This window comes from Leptonychotes weddellii, chromosome 6, assembly GCF_054177405.1.
Source record: "Leptonychotes weddellii isolate Sample4059 chromosome 6, ASM5417740v2, whole genome shotgun sequence".
NCBI classification, from domain to species: Eukaryota; Metazoa; Chordata; class Mammalia; order Carnivora; family Phocidae; genus Leptonychotes; species Leptonychotes weddellii.
Window position 1 is genome coordinate 14,927,103 of NC_138374.1, and position 15,762 is coordinate 14,942,864.

The 15,762-nt window shown below is 42.9% G+C and overlaps 1 long non-coding RNA gene across 3 annotated transcripts in view; it reads left to right on the plus strand.

Moving 5' to 3' along the window:
* Nucleotides 1–13: 13 nt before the first annotated feature.
* The window catches only part of LOC115938655 (uncharacterized), a 116,050-nt gene continuing 100,301 nt past the window's right edge, over nt 14–15,762 (plus strand). For all 3 annotated transcript variants that reach the window (XR_014146189.1, XR_014146190.1, XR_014146191.1), the window contains exons 1-3: nt 14–487; nt 7,178–7,329; nt 8,542–8,715. This is a non-coding gene — a long non-coding RNA (uncharacterized LOC115938655). The remainder of the gene's footprint in view (nt 488–7,177; nt 7,330–8,541; nt 8,716–15,762) is intronic.

Sequence of the window (15,762 nt, forward strand, 5' to 3'; positions counted from 1 at the left end):
TCCTGCGCCCCCCCCGCCCCTGCCCCGGGCATCCTCTCTACCTCCAGTGCCCAGTTCCCTGCGGAGCGGAGCGCGCGCTCGCCTTAGCGGGGAGGGGACCTCGGCGTTCTCCCGGCGCCCGAGCGTCTCCGACAGTCTGTCCGCCGGGGTTGGAGGAGTTTGGCTGCGAGGTTGTTTCTCGGATCCGGCAGCCTTGCAGAGTGTGTGTAAAACCCTTCCCCCGTCAAGAGGGGACCCAGCCAGCCTGCGCCCTGCCAGCTCGGGGGACCGGAGGCGGGTGTTAGTGGTTAGGGGAAACTTTCCAGCAGAGCGCCTTGCTGGAGCAAACGGCGCATCTGTCAAGAACGCTTTCTGGGCGCTCTTGCAAGGAGCTTCCGTTGTTCCAGTGCAGTAGACGCAGAAAGGAAGCGAAGGTTTGTGCATCTGACAGCTAACGCTGAGGACCAGTTGGAAAATCACACACTCCTCAGCCCCAGCTAATGAATATGTGAGTATGATGCAACAGCGTGTCGATATTATAGAGGCTTAAGGAAACACAAATGTTAACGTAGAGTAAATGACACCGCCAAGAACAAAGAACACATTTAATTACATTCCAGACTTTTCACGTTCAGTAATAACACTTGTATTCTGTGTTTTATTACTCACATGATTTTATATTTTCAGCTGGGTCAATACAAACAAAAAGGTACTGTTAGTTTTCGTTGACGTAATGAGCTGACATTTCAGATTCCTGGGGCTGCTCGGTTGCTTTCTCCTTTGCCCAAGTTCCCAGATTCCGAAAACTCCAGGATTAGTTTTGGAGGGATGAGAGAAGAAAATATGTAAATACTCAAAAGGATTAATATCCTATAGCGTTTAAAATTCTATCAGTGGTTTTTGAGGTGGCGAATGAATCCGTGTGAAATTGGCGAGTTGTTAGCCCAGCTGTGGGTGGATTCTGTGTGGGGAAGAGCCACCTTGAACACACAGTGCGGCAGCGGGACTGCAAGCCCCCTCTCTAATCCTGCCATGGTGACGTCCTCAGCTCAGCTTTGAAAATAAAAGGCCTTTAATGGAATCCTCGAGAAGTAAACAGCTTCTAATTACCCATGTAAGGGTGCATGAAAACGTTATACACTGCTCACAGGCCTTTCTCGAATTGGAATAAAAATAGGGTCTGGAAGGAACATCAACATCTGGACCTAACCCATATTCTTACCTTGCAGAGAGAGACTGATTTCCACAGCTCCCCAAGTCAAGAGCTAAAAGCAAGGCTTACTCAGTTTATAAAGTCGAGCAGTTTTAACCACCTTCCCTTACTTAAATCCAAACATAAATTTGCTTCAGGCCCAAACTGGATAATCAATCAGTGTTACAAGGCGGGTGGGTGTGGGTGTGGGTGATTTGTTTATTCACCCCTAAGCCAGGACTTGTCAGCGAGTTCTGTCAACCTGGAGAGGTTGAGAAGGGGGAGCAAGAAGAGGAAGGGGGCTAGAAAGAGGGGAGGAACGGGGACTGCACCCTGAGTTTAGTGTAAGCTCCCAAGAGCCTTAGTTACCTGTCACTGCAAACTTGTCTCCCCTTCAGGCTTCCTTCTGTTGCCACCCTCAGGAGGCAGACTCAAAATAGCCAAGGGGTTGGAAAGATTTGGATTTGACGCTGCCCAGGAAAGGGGTTCTGAGTGCTGGGCCATGGAGTGAGGTGTAGGGAATGTGGGGAGGAGGCTTTCTATCCTGCGCCATCTTTCTGTCAAGAGGTGTTACTGGAATAGTGTGTGCCAAGCTTAAGTGCCCATGATGGGCCAAGGGATTGCATTTCTGTGAGAGATAAAGCCAGAATGTGGTTGCAGAGGTTCAGTGAGGAGGCCTGGATGCCAGTAACATTACCACAGGTATACATATCTATGTATTTGTGTACATTACGTATAAATACATGCATTTGTATTCATATGTATGTGTATAAACATACCATGTATCAGGGCATGGGATTAGAATTGTCACAAAACTCTCCTGAAACTTTTTTTTTCCTGCTCAGTCAGAGGTACATCAAACTCCCCCAAATTTCTGGATAATAAATACCTTAAATCACAAATATTCAAAACCAGAAGGTTATTTTAATAGGAGTTCCAACATAGGGCTGCAGGCATAAAGGGGACTCTGGCATTCTTGGGGCTTTCTTTCACTTGTTTTTATGGAAAAGTGTGGAATAGCCCATGTTCAACTAGAGTTAGCTTTCTTTTAAAATAAAATGTTCTCGGATCTCCTTTAAATCTTACATTTCATGATACTTTTTTGGGGACACTTTTGAGCTACCCTTTTTGGTCCTTAAATGAGGATATAGATTAAGAAGAAAAGGTTCACCATATCCACTTATGCAGGTGTTACATGTTGCAAGTTCAAAATTAATAACTCCACCATTTCCCCATTCCCTCCTGGAAACTGTCAAAATGATTCAGTTCTTCGGAACCCATGGATTTGACAGTACTTTACGAAACAACAGAAAGCTCCAACAATAAATGCTAATAAGCTCATGGAGAGGGAGTAGGCTTCTTCCTCCATAGTTCCCACCCCTACCTCCCTTTTCCATCCCACTACCACCCCTCCACATCTGCACATGCCATGGTTTTCTTTGGTCTCCCAGCCTCTAAATCTCCCTGCTCCATTTAATCTGGCATCCCATAGTCAAATTAATATTTCTAAAATGCTGCTTTGAAGCAAGATGCTTTTGTGTTCTCCTCAACACAATAAATATTTGAGCAAAAACTATTTCCTGTTTAATTTTAAAATCTCATTTTTTACTAGTATGAGAAATAATTGAGTGTTTTTGGGAGTTACGATCTTCTCTCATGCTTAGAATTTACAGTAATAATTCATATTCCTATAGTCCAGTCCACTTTTTCATGTAAGTATTTCAAAATACTTTGTAAATACAAGGTAGGCTCATGAGATAACTTTATATCATACCTACTCAGTAATAAATAAAGTCGGACATAGGTAACAGATTTTCCAAAGGGGTCACACGAGTCCACATCAATAAAAAGCACTCCCTAATCTTCATAAATATTTAAGGTGAATGACCTTTTCCCGTAGCCTTCATTTGTGATACTACATGTCCAGGCATTTCTGCTCTGGAAGAAGAGCTGATGACTTGAATCTTGTTTCAAGTTCTAGATTGAATTAAACAGTACAGCAGTGATTAATAGTGATTACAGCCACCAGGAGCTTGGCCAACACCTTTCCGCTCTTGAGTTGATTTTGCTAGGAAATGAGATAAAAATAATAGTGAATAGCCTAACCAGACAGCTGCTGGAATATGGGCCAACGGAAGTCTTGGGGGGAATTTCCAAGTAAAGCCCCAAGAAGTATATCAAATCAGTAAGTCAGCAAAATTTGCCTTGGGGCTGATCATGGGTGGCGGGGTTTGGTAATCAGAGCTCAAGTGGCTGTTTCAGAGGAAAGACACACAACTCCTCACATAAAGAATACTACCGCGGAAACAGTCACTCAGGGCTAACTAACCAGAGAACAGCCTGCACCCGTGGCTGGCACTTAAGGTCATATACTGGTTTTGCAGCTACAGTTTACATAGGGACAGGCAACTCCATCCACTGTGATAAGAATGAGGACAGTTGTAATCCTAGCAAAGCCTGGACTGCTTGGAAAATTCAAAAGCTTTCCTCTCCCACTTCCTCCGTCTTTGCCCCTTCCTCCTCTTCCTGGTGTGTCTCATGAGTACATTGAACAGAGCTAGAGCCAATAACAATATTTTTCAAAATCTGGATGTATTGGAAAGTGTTCAGACCTGGGAGGCAGAAGATCCAGGTTTGTATCCTGGCTTTGCCACTTTTCGGTTTGACCTTCTGCAGTGGCTTCATCTTTAAAACGGACGTACCTTTTGTTCCCTCACACGACCGTGCATGGGTTAAATGAGAGAATGTACGTGAAGGCTTCCTGAAATCACATATAGCACCATATATTTGCAACACATCAAATTCAGTCTTATCCAATCCTCATGAATTTTCAAAGCATGAAAAGGGTCAGAATTTGCTCGTATGAGAAGTCCATTCACTTAAATCAGCTTCTCTTTATCAGCTGGACTCTTTTCTCACACCAGATATTAATATGACTCAGAGGCTGGATAACAGTGAACTATTTTTAAATGCTTTTACCTTTGGCACATCATCTTTTTAAAAAAGTTTCCCCCCTTTTTTTTTTGCCCTTCCTTATTATGAGCCCTATTCTATTTTTTAAAAGTATTTGTTTCTTTGAGTCTCTGAAATTCCTTGTAAGTATTTCAGCTGTGAAATATTAGCAGTAAAGGATTTTTTTCCCCCTCAAGTCAACTACTTAGCACCATGACTAGTAACTTAAAAAAAAAAAAAACAAAAAAAGGAAAGCAATGCAATATAAAACCAAAGCCAACTTTCAAAAATTCTGTTCTTATTCAGTTGTATAATGAATAATGATGGCTTGCTGGCCGGCTGATAGCTTACCTTTAGGTGCTCCTGGCAATAGGAATATCATGTTACACATGAAAAGCATTTGGCTAGGAGTCGTCCTTCAATGGACCCAAGTCCAGAGCTTGGGGTGACCACAAGCTGTGCTAATTATTGAAAACTCTAGGTTTTATTTTAACAGAGTCTTACCGTGTTCCAGATAAAACAATTATGTTGTAACCAGCCGAGGAGTTTGTAACAACAAGAATCTCTCCAAGCCCTTATTTTAAGTTTCTGAAGGGTAGGAATGATGCCTTTTAAACATTTTAGCTCCCATTTATGCTGGCCATGTAGTTGGTACTTCATAAATTCCTGTGCAATAGAGGAACCACTTAAAATCTTATGTATAGTAGATTCTACCAAATAAAAGAAGACATTGTGTCTTTTTTTTTAAGATTTTATTTATTTATTTGACAGACACAGCAAGAGAGGGAACACAAGCAGGGGGAGCGGGAGAGGGAGAGGGAGAAGCAGGCTTCCTGCTGAGCAGAGAGCCCGATGAGGGGCTCGATCCCAGGACCCTGGGATCATGACCTGAGCCGAAGGCAGACGCTTAACGACTGAGCCACCCAGGTGCCTCAGACATTGTGTTTTCCATTCATCCATGGAACATGGCATCTGGGTACTCCAATTGAATGGAATTGCCAAAGGGAACCAGGTGGAAGAAGGTAGTTGTCTGCTCTGCCTCCCTCCAGGTGATAGATCAAATCATTTACATTTCTTTCTTTTCACTCATTACTTTGAGACACCAAACAGGCATCTTCTTTCACATGTTTTTCCACTTTGTATTGTATAGGTATTTTCCTAGTTAACTTACTCATTACTTATGTACTACATAAAAGCCCATCCAGACCCACTCAATATATAGGGGCATGGCAGGTCCTTTGCCTAGGAAGGGCTGAGTCTGAAGACACGAGTGAGAGAGTATTGCTGCAACTTTAGTTTTAACAACCGGTGCGGTCAGACTTCTTGCTTTGAAAATAAATATCAACCCTTGGACGTGACATTTATTTTCCACAATGTCTCAGCTTTGCAGCTCCTTGAATAAAACCTGCTAGAGACCTTTATCTCATGACAGATTTCTGTTTCCAGAGCATTATCCCCTAATTAAATGTTGAGGGGGCAATGACCTTCTTAACAGACCTCTTCTAAATAGAAGCTACTTTTTACACTGGTGGAGAAATGATGGGATTTTTTTATCTCCCCATTTTAATATGGAGAAACTGGAGCATAAGGAGAGAGACCTGCTTAAGGTTTCAAGGAAAGGAAAAGGGAGTTCTTGACTTTCCTGCCTCCTGAGCTAATCTTCAATTACCAGAACCGGCATCCTTAACAGATTTTGGCTCACCTCTGACTACTTGTCAGCATAATTCAATTGCGTGATATATTTGGGGCCTAGAGCAGGTCGTGGAGTAATTTTTTGAATACAAAGCTCCGAACAAGTGAAAAGATTCTATCATGCAATGTTTATTTGTATTGTTCAATTGGTTTAAGTATAAGAGATCTAGAAGAATAATCATATTTAGCCACACAAATGAAATTCTCATTGTTAATACATTTCAGTGTGAATTTCCAAAAATGCCACATGAATGCTAACTCTGAAGGCAAAAAGAACACCAAAGAAAAGCCAAGCAATTAAGCAATTTGGTTTTTTTGGTTTGTTTTTTAATCTGTAACTGGAAGAAGATTTCACAGAAGACTCTTACTGAGAATGAAAGGCTCAAAAGTAGTGACAACTTTGGGGATTTTACTTAAGAGTCTAAATAAAGCTGCTTGGGAGTTTGGAACAGAAAAATGAAAAACCAAACTCTACTTGCTTTGCCATTCCACATCCTAATACCTTTTCCATACCAGGTGGTCAGATACACATTGAGCTGCGAGGCTCTCCGAAATGCCGGGGGAAGGCACTAATACAGTATTTGGCGTAGTTTTGAAAATATTTTTTTTCTTATTCTAAAAATGTCTGATTCTGACTTGTCACCATTTCCATCCTACTCCCTACCTTTCCTCTCTCCTGCTGCAAACTATTCTGCAGCAGGCATGTTTCAACCCCCCCCATGACTAATTAATTAATAGAGACTCTATGCCTTTTCATAGCTCTCTCTTGTGGATAACAATATGGTCTCGGTTTATAAAAATCCCACACATATATATTCATATGTATAGTTTTCATAAGTCCTCATCAGGGAGGTGACTTAGAATGGAAATAATTTCTTAAGCAAGTTAAAAGCCCATGATTAACTTTGCAAAAAATTATAATCAGTATTTTATAGCATAGCCAGCCTTGGTGGCAGATTTTGAAAATATCCCTGGCCTAGGCAATTTTGTTTTAGATGCTTTTTATTACATAATTTCAAATTATGGCATTTAAGCAAGATTACACTCATTTTAATGATTAGTTTTGACATTTACCTCTCTATATATACCATAATGATTAAGAATGCAGGCTCTGGAGTTAGACCACCTGGGTTAAAATCCAGGTTCTGCCATTTAGTAGCTGGATGACTCAGAACAAGTTGTTTGAACACCTCAGGCCCCTGTTTTGTCATCTGTTAAATGGGAATAATAATATCCCACCTACTTGGGCGCTGTTTGGGAGGAGTCAATAAGATAGGGCATAAAAGCATTTGTCATAGCGCTTGGCTTATCTTACATATTTAATAAACATCAACTTTTTTTTTCTCCCCCTGGCACCACCAGACCACTACAGATCATGACATAAAGCAGAAAAATCTTCATTCTGTGCAAAACCAAGGGTGGCAAAGAAGGCAGCTTCCAATCAGTGGAAATTGAATAATTGAATAAATGTGTTCTTTTTTAAAAGTGAGAGATGTAGTAAAGAATCTAATTTGGTAAGTACTCTTTTGGTTTCAAAGTTTATTCCTTTGTGGTCATTTAATCTGATTATCGTTCCGCTTGGGGAATTAGAATTTCCTAAACTAATTTTGCATCACGGAAAGGTCATTCCAGAGAGTTCCACCCTATGGTATAACCATGTTCCAAGTATATGAAACAACAATGACAAAAGAAAGCCTCACTGGGCTCTTGATTATCTTGGATAATTGATCCAAGCTGCTGCTTTTTATGGGGTAAATTCTTAAGACCTCAAGGAGGCCAGAAGATTCTCTTGTGACCTTCAGTTCCCTTGAGTGCAAGGGGTCTCACTACCTCATCCCCTGAGAACGAACGGAGGGTAAAGAAGTTTCTCCAAGTCTCTGAGTTTCGACCCCTAGGAGACACTCAGACCCTAACTTGGAGCTATTAATTTTATTTCAGCAGCAGTTTCAATGCCTTATTTTCCCCGTTTCTGTTCTTTCATAAGAGACTAAGAGAAACAAATTGGAGCGAAGGAGTAAGGCTGGTGCAGGGGGCGCAAAGAGGACATGCGGGAACTTTCTATCAGAACACGGGGAAGCGAGGGAAGCCACTTACTGCAGAGAGAGTGTTCTGTGCCGCAGCCACTGATGACCCCACATCATTGAGAGGTTTAGTTGGTGTTTAGCTGTCCTCAGTTAAGAAACAGAGTGTGCATTTTAGAAATATCTTTATTAAGGAATAGTATGAAAATTTCAGAACATCGTATTTTCCAGAACACTTCTGTTATCTAGAAAATGAATTTATATGGACTGTTTCATGCTCCAGTGATGCTGGATCCATGAGGCGTGAATTAGTTGGCTAGAAGTCCAAAATCAAGGTGCCAGTCAGTTTGTTCTGAGGGCTGTGAGGAGAGGGTCTGTCCCAGGTCTCTTCCCTTGGCTGGTAGTTGGCCATCTTTCCTCTGTGCCTGTCTGTGTCCAAATCTCTCCTTTCAATAAGGACACCTGTCCTGTTGAATCAGACCCACCTTCACGACCTCAGTTTATCTTCATTACTTCTGTAAAATCATGTTTGGAGATCCAAATAAGGTCACATTCTGAGGGGTTGGGAGTTAGGACTCCAACACATGTTTTCTGGGGGGACATATTCACCCCTGAGCAAGATGCTACTTGTATGTAAGAAAGTTCGATGCCTTATGCACAATCTCTAGTCATCCGTGTTTCAGAATGTTCTATTATGTCTTCTAGGACAGAGGGCAAGCAGAATGACTCCTTAAGAGTTCACACTAAAGATGGCTCCCCGATTAAGTGGCATCCAGACCCTGGTGAGAATAGTCACCTTTGTTGTAGGATTGCAGCCGGCCACAAAGTCACGAGTGCCACCAGCTGAATGTGGTCCCATCAAGTTCCTGTGTGGGCTGAGTAAGTAGCCTGGGTCTTCACATGGAGGCGGGGAGGGGTACATGTAAGCCACATCCCTGTTCACTGTGTGCTCCAGGTATGGTTAAATGCCCTGCTCTTTTATAGCTTTCATTACCCACCAAGAAACGCAACTATTGTCTTGCAAGTGAAATAGAAAAATTCAGGTATATGTTAATAATTCCCATTCAAGGGAAAAAATCAGCCAGTCCATTTGGTTGGTTGTACAGAATACTTTTCAGCGGGTTGACATTGTGTAGACACACAAACAGTTGCTCTCCACAGCAATAACATGGATGTTATTTTTTTCTGAACCAGAATTAGGGTAACAGACAGCAAATAACTCGGTAGGAGATATACAACAATCCTTTATAACTGAAGAACAAAGCAGGCCTTTGAGGCAAGATAAACTCAGGTACTCACTCATATAGAATCCATTGAATAACAGCATTTTTATGACCTTGAAGTAATGATTTTGATTGAGAGGGTGATTCAGATCCTAAACTATTGGCAAGCAGGGGTTTGACTAAGAAATAACTCCCTTCAGTATATCAACTTAGATTTACTATGGAATCTGAAGCTCACGAACGTTCTAATTTTATCCACCCTTAAGTGGTATATTTAATTGTCCTTTGTGGACACCGATGACGAAGCTGATAATATTTTAACCTGTGCATGGCCATGGACCAAATGAACCTGGATTTTATGCCCACGATACAAAACCCCAAAAGCCCTACCTGGTTAAGGCCCAAGAACTCAATCTGAGCATTTGTCTTGCCATTTGATATAAGAAATGGCTCACAGCTGTCCTGGATGCCTCTGCTACAGGAGCTGAATATGGAACCGGATGCCTAAGTATAAAAATCCGAGGATCTCTCTAACATAGTATGGCATTCTGTGTTGCAGTGAGGCCAACTCCTCCTTACAGATAAATCTGTTACGTGCGTGCTATGTAAACAGCATGAATTTAGATGTATACGAAACAGTATTTTTAAAAATGTCACATCTAAGTGTTTTTAATGACTGGGTTAGTTCAGTAGAACCATCTTATATAAGATGGCACTTAAAGAAAAGCTCAAATCTGTGCATCTGAGTATTATTTAGTCATCTGTTTGTGCAACTATATTTTTAACTTAATTTATGATGAACAAATAGTCTTTCTGAACTCCCAAGTTGTGTTTTCGTACTTCAATTTGGTTTATTTTCCTCTCAGTTTCCTTGAGAACCCATTACAGAGAACTTTCTTTGGAAACTTCACAAAGTTAGCAGCATCTGTCAGAAAGCACCAAACCAAACAACCAAAATTAAAAACTGAGAATAGAATCATAGGGCATATGCATTCTTTCCAAAGCAATGTAACAGAAACAGATCTATGTCACATTCTCTTTCTTGTTCCTGTTTCTCTTTATCTTTATTGAAAACATCATCTGTGGCCATGTAAAATGTCTGCCAACACTTCTGAGTGCCAAAGAATCTTTATATTTTTGTTGATTGAAGTATTGTTATTGTCACAGTGTTAATGGTAATATACAGCTTTAAAAATCCACTTGCCATGGGATGTAGGATAGTAAGTCTGGATGAAAGACTTGGACCCTGTCTTCAATAAGTTTACCCTCAGGGAGTTTCCCTCCCTCCCTCCCTTCCTTCCTTCCTTCCTTCCTTCCTTCCTTCCAATTCCATTGAGGAATAATTGACAAATACATGGCACATATATTCAAAGCATACGATGTAATGATTTGATATACATATAGGTTGTGGAATGATCACCAAGATCAAAATAGTGCATCTATCACCTTAGCGTAGGTAAGTCTTTCCTATTTTGTGGTGACAATGCTCCCATTCCCTGTTCCTAAGAAATTTTGTTTTGTTTTAGATGCCAGAGTATTTGTCTTTCTCTGTCTAGCTTATTTCACTGAGCATAATGCCTTCCAGATTTATCTGTATTGTTGCAAATGGCAGGCTTTCCTTCTTTTTCATGGCTGAGTAATATTCCGTTGTAGCTATATACCACATTTTCTTTCTCTGTCCATCTGTCAAAGGACATTTAAGTTGTTTCTACATCTTGGCTATTGTGAGAAATGTTGCAGTGAACACAAGAGCGCAGGTATCTCTTTGAGATCCTGATTTCAGTTCTTTCGGGTATGTACCCACAAGTGGGATTGCTGGATCATAGGGTAGTTCTATTTTTAATGTTGTGAGGAACCTCCATACTTTTTTCCATAACGGCTTCGCCAATTTCCATTCCCACCAACAGTGTGCCAGGCTTCCCTTTTCTCTGTGTCCTTGCCAACATTTGTCATTGCTTGTCTTTTTTATCAGAGCCAACCTTGCAGGTGTGAGGGGATATCTCCTTGTGGTTCTGGTTTGCATTTCCCTGATGAGGAGTGATGGATGTCACTAGGGATTGGTCAGAGCCAGTGATTAAACACCAGACACTATTCCAAGGTATCATTTGTGATATCTCATTTACTTCTTGTAATGGCCTTGTCTGGTGTTATGTTTGCTTCGTAAGGGAGGGAACCGAGGCTCAGAAAAGTTGAGTGATTTGCCCAAAGTTCCACAACTAGTAAATGGCAGAGCGGGACTTCCAGCCCAGGTCTGTGGGACTTCAAGGCTAGAGCTCTTGACCACTCTAAAACAAGGCCTCATTTTATTTTTTTCCTGTTTTGAAACAGCTTCATTTTTTTGAAACTAAGATCCAAATTCAATTGATGTAAGAAAATCTTAAGTGAATCCTATGCGTAATATCATGTGAATTTTTTCTTGTGTTTAGCTTTTGTAAAAACTTTATTTGTAAGGATGTTTTCCATGAATGCACAGGGCTGGTTTCCCATGAGTTACCAAAATTCCGCCTGTTTGACATTTCCTCTCTTCCACTGTTCCCGTGTCAGTTCTGCCTCTCAACTTCCTAGACAGTCAACAATCATGCCCTTTCAACACTTTCAAAATTTTGTTCCAATTTCTGTGACCAACGGGGAGAAAAATGACCATTAACTGGGGGTGCCACCACTGGGAACAGCATTGGCGAGAGTGGAATTCACTCCCCAGGACCCCTCTCCTCGCCTGGGGCCCAGGTAGCAAGTCAGCCTTTCCTGCTTAGAGCTTTTCTAGAATGAGTCAGCTAATCCTGTATCCCCTCAATTCCATAAGACATAGGCCAGGATCTCCAGAAGAGTCTCCTAACGCCTCCTCCTTTGTTTGAGGGCAGTGGGAAAGAGCCACTCCTCTGCAAAGAGCCTAGGAGCAACACTCAAGCCTCTGGTTAAGACCCTCATGATGGACTAGGCCCCTGTGCAGGGTGTTGGGTCACCCCCCTGCAGGGTCTGCATGGATGGTCTAGCCCTTCTCTTTAGAATGCATGGGTGCCTAACAAACCTTGTTCTCAGCTGTAGGGTCTCAGCCCACACTGAGTGTCAGAAGAGTCCTCTGTTAACATCCTGTTACACATAGTTTGGGGAATTTTTGGCACACGGTTGTAATCAGAATCATGGTGGAGGCAGTGAGGGAAGGGGAGGGATGCCTTAGAAATGCATGTGGTGAAAGTGAGGCTGCCAAAGATGGGGCTAACATTCAAAGGCACAATGGGGACGAGTAACCCACATACCCAGAGAAAAACATCCCAGATGCTGAGGTGAGACCCTGGAGATAAGAGAAGACCTAGAAGAGAATTCTGTTGAGGAAGCAAAGAGAAGAGAGCTTCAAGAGAGGGGATGGTATAAAGGACCAGCTCCTTGATGTTCAAAGAGCTTCTAGAAATCAAGAATGAGAAGACCAGCAGCTCAATGGAAAATGGGCGAAGATCAGGATTGGATAGCCCTCGATAAAAGAAAGACAGGTGGCCCCTGAATTTCTGCAGAGATGCTCAGCCTCACTCCCAATAAGGGGATCCCAGGTGAAAACTACCCTGGGATCCATTTCTCATGCTGGAGATGGGCAAGCATTTTGATAAGATGCTGTGTTGTCAACATTGTGAGGACAGGAGCACTCTGACGCAGTGCTGATCAGAGTGCATAATGCTTCAAGCCCAGAGCAGGTGGATGTGGCGGCATCCGTCTTTGACACAGAGGGCCACCTGACTGTCCCGGAAACACATTTCCCTTTCAGGTTCTAGGATAGCAACTTCTCCAGTTTTCCTCCTGTGTCCCAGTTTGTACCTCTGAACCTTCTTTGCTGGCAGTTCCTCTTCTGCCTGGCTTCTCAATGCTCGGGGCTCATTCCAGAGCTCTCTTCTCTATCTCCACCCTCTCCTTAGGTCACCTCATCCAATCCCATTGCCTAGTTGTTCTTTTTTTTTTGGGGGGGGGGACTGGTAAAATACCCGTTTATATAAATTTCACCATTTTAAAGTGTACCATTTAGTGGCACTTAGCACATTCACATTATTGTGCAACTGCCACCTCCATCTGGTCCCAGAACATCCCCCATCACCCCAAAGGAAAACTCTGTACCTATTTAGCAGTCCCTCCCCATTCCCTCCTTTCTCAGCCCCTGGCAGTCACTACTCTGCTTTCTGTTTCTGGATTTGCTTATTCTGGATGTTCTATATAAATGGAACTGTTTTCCTAGCACAATGTTTTCAAGGTTCACCTACTTTGTAGCCTGTGTTAGGGCTTCCTTCCTTTCCATGGCTGAGTAGTATTCCACTGTGTGGCTATTCTGCATTTCATTTATCCATTCATCTGTTGATGGCCACTTGTGTTGTTTCTACCATTTGGCTGTTTTCAATAGTGTTGCTATGAATATTTGTGTACAAGTTTTATTTTCAATTCTTTGGGGTCTATACTTAGGAGCAGAATTGCTGGATCATATGGTAATTCTGGGTTTAATCCAACTATTTGCTTTTTTTTTTTTTAACATCCATAGACTGATGACTCCAAAATCTATAGCTCTGGCCTGATTCCTCCCAACTGTCTACCTCAAATCTCCCCTGGCATACAGACGTCTCACAGCTGACTTGTCCAGCACTGACGCTGTTAATCTCTGTTCCCTCCAGACTCTTCTCCGGTCTTCCCCGCTCAGGAAATGGCACTGCTTTTGACGTAGGGACTCTCTCTGATGGAGGCCCTAGGGCTCACCCTCACTTTCCCCCTTTCCAGCTCTCCCCATATCCAGTCCATCGGCAAGTGCTGTGGACTCTGTGTTTGCCATCTTGTCACCTCTTCCCTGCTGCTCCCTTGATCCAAGCCAGCAACTTCCACTCCTACCCCTAGAGTTTATTCTCTGCTCTGTGGCCGAGAGTGGCTTTTAAAAAGATATATATGATCTTTAAAAAAAAAAAAAAAAAGATCACTTAGTTTCCTGCTTCAAGCTCCCCAGTGGTTTCCCACTGCATTTAGAATTCAACCCAGACTTGCTCCGTGCAGGCATATGGCAACCTGTTTGCCGCCTCCCCTTCCCTTCCTTCTCCCTTGCTCTCTGTGTTTTACCACACTGGCCCCTCTGTCCCTTGAACTGGGACCTGCCACAGGGACTCTGAACTTGCTGTCCCCTCTGTCAGAAACCGCACAGCAGGTCCTCATCACTACTGAAGCTTCCATTCAAGCACTACCTCCTTAGGGAGGCCTTGTCTCAGCACCCCTCCCCCAGATTCCACCAATCTTGATCTTATTATACTGATCTGGTTTTTTTTCATTGATCTGTCATTGACATTTCACATCATTATCTGAAATTACCTCATGTATATTTATGTGTTTATTTTCATTGTTGGTGTTTGTTCCCTCCCCCTGCTCCCCCTTCCAGCCCCTTTCCCCAAATATCAGCTGCTTGGGGACGGGAATTTTGTCAGTATTCATGGCTGACTCTTCAGACTCTTGGACACTGCCTGGCATCTGCAAGTCACAGAGAAAGCATTTGTTGGATGCTGTTGAAGGAGAAGGGTTCACATCTCACCTGGCTCTGAACAAATCTTCCTGATCCCGCTATCACCTCATTTCCCTCCTCCTCCTCATCTACATACTTCCAGAAGGAGTAGATCATACCTAATGTATTTATTTAGTCATATTCTTTCCCTCTGTAACTCTAAACAACTCAGCTTTTCCCACCACTACCACCCAAAAGTGCTTCCTCAAAGATCTCCATAAAAGTCAAAACCAGTTGCTCAGTGTACTCTTCCCTCTCTGTAGCACCGGGCACTATTAACCCTGTTCACATCCATGGATCTCCCTTTGACATTGTTCTCTCTTGGCATGACTCCTTCCCAGGGGCATGGTAAACCTGGGAGTATATCCTGGAGTGTCTCAGGAATGTGTTGGGGGTTCCAGCCATCATACCTGGTGAGCAGGCTGGCTCTTAGCCAGATAGTCCAGAACAATTGCGATGGGTTAATGGCATGGACTCCCCATGCAGAGTGCAGAGGGGAGCTGCTCAAAGCACCAAATCCCCTGATCTCATTCAGGTGGTACTTTGGCAGTGGTGTGTCATGCTGGGTACCTGACAGCCAGGGAGGATGCCCTCCACCAAAGGGCACTGCTGAGCCACCTGCTCTGTGTAGGTGTCCTTGGGCTGTCCGTTGATCTTCTATCTGCCAAGTAAGTAAGATCATTTTCCTGTGCCTGTGGAATCTTTTGATACATTCTACTGGGCCAAAGGTATTTCTGCCACAGCTGGACACATGATGTTCTAAATCATAGTCCTTGTCTTGCCCCACTCAGTTCCCACTTGATGTGGGACATGCAGGTTGGGAGTGCCTACCTCTCCCATCTACTGGCTACATGGCCTTGGACAAGTCACTGCATACCTTAAATCCTCTAGCTCCATATCTGAAAATTGAGCAGAAGCACTATGACCTCGTAGGCACCTTGACTCTGACATGAGGATGCCCAGGACATTCAATCATCAATGGCTCCCCATTGCCCTCCTAATTAGCTCTGGCATTCAGGCCCCCACCTCATAATCCTTGGTGGCTCCTCAGGTTCTGCCTTCCCATGTATGCTGGGTCCTCGGATTTTGCCCTGACCTTCCACGGCTTATGGGAGAACCATTTTCCCCTTGGGCTTTTCTTTGAGTTCCGTATTTTTTTTAAAAAAACAGAAACATGCATTAATTTTATAA